General features: G+C 33.1%; 1 long non-coding RNA gene and 1 other non-coding gene across 2 annotated transcripts; one reads left to right on the top strand and one right to left on the bottom strand.

Moving 5' to 3' along the window:
- The first annotated feature begins 1,398 nt into the window (after positions 1 to 1,398).
- On the top strand, positions 1,399 to 4,062 carry LOC116403763. The gene is made up of 4 exons (XR_004216594.1): positions 1,399 to 2,236; positions 2,360 to 2,502; positions 2,650 to 2,878; positions 3,670 to 4,062. It is a non-coding gene; the product is annotated as an uncharacterized LOC116403763 (long non-coding RNA).
- Positions 4,063 to 6,216: 2,154 nt separating this feature from the next.
- On the bottom strand, positions 6,217 to 6,290 carry TRNAV-AAC. Its single transcript has one exon. It is a non-coding gene; the product is annotated as a tRNA-Val (tRNA).
- Between the last annotated feature and the right edge of the window lie 1,678 nt (positions 6,291 to 7,968).

The raw sequence follows: 7,968 nt of genomic DNA, 5'->3' as shown, positions 1-7,968 counted from the left end.
CTTCTCTATACTTTCACTCCCTATCGGAACCGTCCTAAAACTACTCTCCACCGCTCCTTCCTCACCCACCATTGTTACTCCCATGATTGGTTCCCTCTCAAGTCTCTACCGTAGCGCCAACTCTATGAAAACCAACTATTTCGAATCAAATCGGAAAAAGGAGAGTCTCCTAAACCCCCATCTTCCATCTAAATTAAAATATCTATTGGGTTCTTCTTCTTCGGCTTCAGAACCGAAGTACTTCACGTGTTCTTCGTGTCCTGATAGTTTTAGTAATGGATATTTTGCGCGATGCACCAAATGTTCCGAAATTATGACTACTGAAGCATTGTATGTTCACTATGATCTTGGAGATGGTTATGTGGTTGGGGCTGGGGGAATGGTTACGTATATGGTTATGGATGATCTAACTGTTAAGCCCATTACATCTTCTATGTCTACTATTTCGATGTTGACTCAGTTGAATGTGGAGGATATTCGCCATATTGAGGAGAAAGTTATTCCTTTCCATCTCAGTAATGAGGTTATTATCTTTCTTTTATTGATTCACTACACTAGAAATGGTTTGATTCTTTTCTTTTGAGAAACAACATATTTTAACCTGACTAACGTTCTTGCTACTGATCTTGCCCTTTTTTTTTTGTTCTTCTCCTGCCTCTGGTCATTGTACGAACTCCATCTTCTCCATTTTAACTTTATCTAACGAAAAAGAGTAAAATACGAAGAAAAGGTTAAATAGACATTTAGACCAATTTCTCAAACTCAGGACTAAAATTTTGGTATTGAAATTTGCGAGACCAATCACACGTAAACCTTAAACTTCCATGCCACATTTTGGGCAGTTTTCTAAATACAAGAAGATATTTAACATACATGGTATTGTAATATAAGACATCAAATAATTTTTAGAAGATTTGGGCATTTATTGATAGATTTGGAAAGGTTATATCTGTTGTGAGTTATGATATACTGTTTGTTTGAGTTACTTTCTGGGGTTTTGGTCTCAAAGGGCGTGGAGTTGCTGAGGGCTTCTCTTGATTCGAACAAGGTGCTCACGGACATGTTTTATTACAAGCTGGACCTCTCAACAAAGCCTGGTATAGCAGGTATGTTTTGATATTTTATTTAGAAAGTGTCATTCTTCAAACTTTTTTTGAAGTAAAATTGTTGAATATGCATCAACTCTTTTTACTCAATTGTCTCCACAATATCATTCTTAATTGCTATTCTAAGGATTAACTATTAAAATAAGGTCATTTTAAAAAATATTTGCAGATGTGATGCTGTCTCAAACTATTTGTAAAAATACTGTTAACTTTTTTGTCTCTATTACTTTCACCATCTTTGAAAGACTGAATTTAAAAGAATTAAGAACTCCATTTTTGTAACAGACTGAACTCTGTGAGCCCGTTTGTCTTTTAGATTTGAGAGGAATGGATTGAGCTATTTATGCACACTCAGAGCCCAAATTTGGATAACCTTAGGATCAGGTTCCTAATCAAGATTCCTAATCCTTTCTCTTCCTGTCAGTAGGCCGATAATCCTTCTCCCTTTACTCTTTGTTACTCACTCCTTCGATAATGTTTATCCCTCTCTTCCATCACTGTTTCTTACTCTTTCGATAACCCTTCTCCAATCCTACTCCGTCTTTCCCATCCCTTTTTCCCTCTTTCCCTACTCTTCTCCGAATCCGTTCTCTCATTCCCTTATCCGAATCCGTCATACGTACGTCCCGAATGGGTCTTGGATTCCCTCCTTCAAACTTTCCTTGGTTTCGTTGAATGTTCGATTTTTGGAACCTTGTTTCTTTCTTTAATTCCACGGGCACGAGACTCTTTTCTGTTCATTTCTGCTCCCGCTTTTCCTTCCTCTCTCACTTGTCAATTCTTACTTTGAGTTTTCATTTTTAGGCGGATTTCGCTGAAGAATTTGAACCCTTGTTCGATTACAGCCGCGTTAAGCCTCCCTCCGTTGTTTATCTCGATGATAGAAGTTCTCCGTGATATTTGAGTTTGAAGAAAGTTAAAACTTTCTATTTCAGTGTTTGATGTGATTACAATTCTCTTTTAGCAAAAAATTTCGAAATTGGGTTTCCTTGTGCTTGCAGTCTTTCAAACTGATGGTTATTCTGTGATTCTTTTTCCTTTTATTTGGAGTAACAACATTAGACGAGGATTCAGACGCAGACAAATCTCCGGCGCCTTTTGCAAAGCGAGCAAAGATTGTGAATCTGGCGGTATATTATTTCCTTCATGTAGTGAAATAGTGGAGTTTCTGTTAATCTAAGATTACTGTTCGTTGAAACAGTCAGTAAAGCTTGTTTTTTTTTTGTGACCATTTCCTTTTAATCAATATTTAGGCTACGAGTTCGGTGAATGGTAACCCAAAAGAAAAACAAGTGGAAATTGAACATAAAGAGGAAGAACGGCTTTCTCCTCCACCGAAAGTGTTAGTTGATGCAAAGAATAGGCGTGGGAAAGATTCCACATTGAAGAAGTTAAGGTATTCCAACTTAGTGTTATGCATCTATTCCTTGATTAAATCAATTAATATCAAATGGAACTTTGATTTGTTATGTGCATAAGCTGCCATGGCCTTTGTCTCATGCCATTTTTCCTTTGCATATCATATTGTAATATGTACTTGTAGGTTAAAGAAGCAAGAGTCGGCCTTTGTTGCTTTATCAACTAAAAACTTCCCGCGAGAAGCAAAGGAATCTGCAAAAGTGGATGTAGGAAACACGTCCAAGGACTCTCTGAAACCTGATTTGGACGTCCAAACTTCTCTTTATTCTAAAGAAAGAGCAAAAGTTGTAAGAATTGTTGTTTCTGTACGCAACAGTGACAAGGAAGAGCTCAGAAAGTGTCGCATGCTTGTGGTATATTCTCGTCCATCTCTGCGTGTTGTTCACGACTCGCAATTGGCATTCTTTAATTGCAACCATCTTGTTGTGTGAATATATCATATGTCATATGTTTGCGATCACTGTTTTCTGTACTCTTGGTAAGCATGTTAGATCTAGGGAAACAAATGAATATGATGAAGTTGAATGGTGAGGAAAGGAAATAAGGATAGACTACAATATTCGTAGCAAATCTTGAAAACATTGATTAATTGAAATGGGGGTTGTGGAGAGCTGTAATTCCTTCAATATCCGAAGTAGTCACTTTATTATCATGAAAAGCGTTTGGTTTCTTGGGTTACTTTCTAGTTGTTAATAGTGATTTGCTACATATACCCTTTAATTTGATTTTCTTGTTCTGCCGTTCCACGTTATGATTGCCTTAAATTTTCTATTTTTATGCGGTGATCACTAGATTTGAAGTTGAACTTAGATCTTTACTTTTGTTACATTACTGTTCTCGTACAGTTTTTGCAATTATGAATGTGGGTTGTCTTAGAACAACGAGTCTTTTCTATGAATCATCCACGCTGTGGCTATAGTGCAAGTACTATAGGTCTCCATACTGGGAGATGTTATTTGATTGAATAATTTATGAGTAACTCCCTCATCTTGTACCTTGGTTTTGTTGTTAGGTATGACTCTTTTCTTATCTCCGCATTGTCTATCTTTACATAAACCCTACTGCATATGTTCTGTATCTAACTTCATGATGTGAGTGTGACACTTGTTCAATGCATGATTTTGGAATTTTGTTGTTTGTATAGGATTACAAGTTTGAGCAACTTTTTCAAATGTACGCAATCAAACTTAAAGTCGATCTCAAGAGTCTGGTCTTTGTTTTTGACGGGGATAAAATTGGCCCAGATGATACCCCAGGTGGCCTTGGCATGGAAGACGATGATATGATTGAAGTTCATATCAAGTCGAGTTGAGTAAGGTGTCTTTTGAGTGTATACTTTGTGAAGTACTTCACCAGTTTTGAGGATGAGAGACTTGGAAAAGGCCAAATTCAACATTTTGTAGTTTGCACCTTAAAAGATGAACAAATCGCTTATGAAAGGGTATGAAAGGGTTCCTTTTGTGGGATAAAATTGTTTGGTAAGCACAAGTAGCTACATTGCATAAGTAGACAAATTAAGAAGCATGACCTGACCTAATTTAATACTTTGGTTTTATAAATCCAACCAAAAAGGCTTCATTTTTTGAATAATGTTTGTAAAAATTGGGTATTTAAGTAAGATGAATAAAATTGTTATATGATATTACATGCCCGTCTCAAATTTTTAATAAATTTCACATGTCTTAAATAAGACTATATATTATTAGTTTAAATTAGTTTAGTACTCATTTCTATTATTTAATTTATTTATAATAAAAATATAAATATTTTTTTTTTGAGAAATTGTAAAAAATAGGTCAAAAGTGGAGTAGAAAATGAGCTATAGGATTGATTTTTAAAAAGTTGAGATTTAAGATAAATTTGGGGTGAAATGTCCAAAATACTCTTATTTAATTTTACTTCACACTTGTCTCTTCTCTTTCAACCTCTCTTCATCGTAGAATACCTAAAAAAAGAAAAGAAAAACCCATTTGCAGTTCTTCTTCTCTCTCAAAAGTTTGTCAACTTTCCGCTTTACTCTGGTGAACATCTCGTGCACTGTGGTTTGTTTTAATTTTTTTTCTTTTAATCCGAATCGTGTTGTCTTATATGTATATATATTCGTGGGTTATAATTTTGGAAAGAGGTATATGATTTTAAACAAAAATATAAATAATTTTTTTTGTGGATTACGGTTTTGGAAAGAAGTGAAAGACGTTTTATACTTTCTTCTACGAAAATCGCAGTGATCAAAATTTTAGAGATTTCGACAGTGAAAAATAAGACTTTCGACAGCCGACAGAACCCGAGTATAAATTTTGAGGTTAGTAATAAGAAGACGGAGCATTATTGTATAAGGGGAGGTATTTGACCATTGAGTGAAGGTATTAATGTATTGAAATGTTTGAATATCATAATTAACAAGATTTAATAAATCAATTGAAGAAAAATGTGTATTTATGTATTGTATACATGTAGGCTAAAAAACAAAAGTGAAAATTTCATATTATTATAGTTTACACCCCAAACACAAATTATAACAACATAAACTATAATAATCGACACCTCAAACACATATTATAATAACACATATTATAATAATATGCATCCAAAACATAAATTATAATAACACATATTATAATAGTCTACACCTAGACAAAGACTATAATAATTACATAGACACAATAATACTTTGCACCAAAATGCTAAACATTATAACTCTCATTCTATTATAATCTTCAAACTATTATAACTCACTACTTGTCACAAATGCCACTATATATATATATATATGATGTTTTTTTTAGTGTTTTATAAAAATTGAAGTAATTGAAAACATTGCTTCCACTTAAAAAGACCTTTTTCTTTAGCTTTTCTAGTACTTTTGGGTTTGGATTTAATTGATTGTAATCAATGAATAAAAAATAATTTAATTATGGGTCCTATAGTTTTGAAATTTTTAGCAATTTTTTAAGCTAGATTTTACAAATCCAACACTAATCGATTCATTGAGCATTAGATACTCACCACTTGGAAGGAGTTTAGGAGGTATAACCATCGTCATTTCAAAATGTCCAGTGATCCTAAATAGTCACGTGTTAACCCACCCCTAAATTGAAGAATCGTATGGAAGATTAGTACTTCCTATGCGACCACTACCTTAGTCAACAATATCAAGTGATTCTAGAACTTATTAATGTTCTCAAACAATAATTTATTTTTTATATGTAACATTTAGATATTGTTTGGATGTATACAACATGAACTTATTAATGTTCTCAAACGATAATCATCATGTTTTTTCGAGCGTATTCAATTACAGTGCTTAAATTTTCAATTACTTGGGGTTGGGAATTCATGTTTTTTCTTTCTACTCTCCATTTCTCCCCTTCTTTCAACTTTAAATATTATTTTGGTTTGATTCTATGACGCTTCGGTTAATTGGCAAGCTCAAGTTTCCAATGCTCTGCTATTGGTATTGATCATTTCCAATCAAAATTAAAATCACTTGTGATTTTACGAGGTTTGATTATAGTCCTTGAGAACTGATGATCACCAACTACAAATGTTAATCTAGAAAACAGAGAGCAAAATCTGATCATCAGCGGCTGTAAATCAAAACGAGAAAACAGAGAGCAAAATCTGATCATCAGCGGCTGTAAATCAAAACGAGAGATAGAAACAGAAAAATATTCCATTTAAATCAAAATGATGGCGTCGCCCGGACTTGAACCGGAGACCTTCAGTGTGTTAGACTGACGTGATAACCAACTACACCACGACACCCACTTGTTCATAGTTAATGGGTAAGTTGATAATATAATAATAGTTTGTGACTTTTTTTTAGTAACAAACAAACAAAACTAATAAGAGAAGTAGAAGTAACACCAGAAAAATGTTCATCCAACAAAATCTCCTACTTTGCATGCATGGTATATATAAAGCCAATCAAAACCCTAAATTTTATATGGTACTATATTTTGCATGCATGGTCCAACCAATACTGGATAACAAACATTGCAAATTAGTGGAACTTTGGACTGATAAAGTAGAGTGCTCCATGGCAGTATTTAATATATGCTTTTCTACCACAAAGTTTTGTTGAAGACAACTACCACACACACGAAAACTGAATTAGTGAAACCTTAGTTCAAGGGAGGGCGTTATACGACCTCTGATTTGTTTGATTACTTTGCAATATTGAGTTTCAACAGTTTAAAAAGCCAAGGTATAATGGAAAGAACATCATATATTTGTGTCTAAGCATGAACATCTAAGTATATTAGGTGGCATCATACATAATAGTAGAAAGTAAGAGTAACCACCATGAGTGACCATTGCAAAAGGTCCCCAAACATGGATGTGATTAGAACAGAAGCATTTGGAGACAATAACATTGGAAGGAAATGACAATTTTCTTTACTCAATGTGATACTTTATATTAGACAAAAACTTCAAATGAATGATTCACATTTTTTGGTTACTCTTTAAATTTTCAATTGATTTTAAGATTTAACATTATGCTATCAAATAGGATAATTACAATGGGTTACAATTTTAAGAATAATAATCAAGTATATACATAACATCGTTTTTTAAAAATTGCAAATATTATACTAGTATGTCAAACTTGCATGGTGACTCATCATTTTTTCAATACCATATAGTAGAAGAAACTAGAAAGCCAAAGGTGAGGATACTTTGGATATAAGAGGTAACGAAGCTTTAAATTATAGTTTGGCATTCTACAAAACTGTCAATCACTTTTCTATTTTTATCTCTATTGTTGCTTGGGTATTAATATTCTACGCTGTTATGATTCAGTACACAAGTTTAGTTCTTTTGTTACGATTTATTATCAAGTATATCAACGATATATTATTAAATAAAGTATATCAACATATCAGAAAAGTGAATCATTATCAAGTATATCAATAAAGTTTACAAGTGTATATTAATAGTGTATCAACTGTATAAGTAGGATTTCAAGCATATCAAGTGTATTTAATCAATCAAGTGTATCAATGAAGAATACTGAATGTATTTGCAGTACTTCAGGTGTATCAAACATTTCACGTGCATCAAGCGTATCAAATAATTTGTTGAGTGTACCAATGAAGCACAAGTTTATTAGCAGTGCATCAAGTGTATCAAACTCATCAGTGAAGCTTTTAAGTGTATCAATGGCTAAAGGGTATCAAGTGTAACAAGAAGTTTTAGGTGTATCAAGATGTTTCAAATGTATCCAATGGTATTTAGTGTATCAAATAGTATTGTGGTACATCAAGTGTATCAAGATCTAAAGGTTATCAAGAAATGTCAAATGTATATTAAGTGTATCAAGGAGTATCAAGTGTATAAAGAGATGTTAAATGTATCATACGTGTATTAAATGTATTAAGTGTACATCAGTAACGAGAAAATTTGTGATATTTTACATTTTGTATATGTAGATTGAGCTTTG

Source organism: Cucumis sativus, chromosome 5 (genome assembly GCF_000004075.3).
Source record: "Cucumis sativus cultivar 9930 chromosome 5, Cucumber_9930_V3, whole genome shotgun sequence".
NCBI lineage: Eukaryota > Viridiplantae > Streptophyta > Magnoliopsida > Cucurbitales > Cucurbitaceae > Cucumis > Cucumis sativus.
Note: the sequence above shows the minus strand (reverse complement) of the source record. Positions and strands in the feature narration are given on the sequence as shown.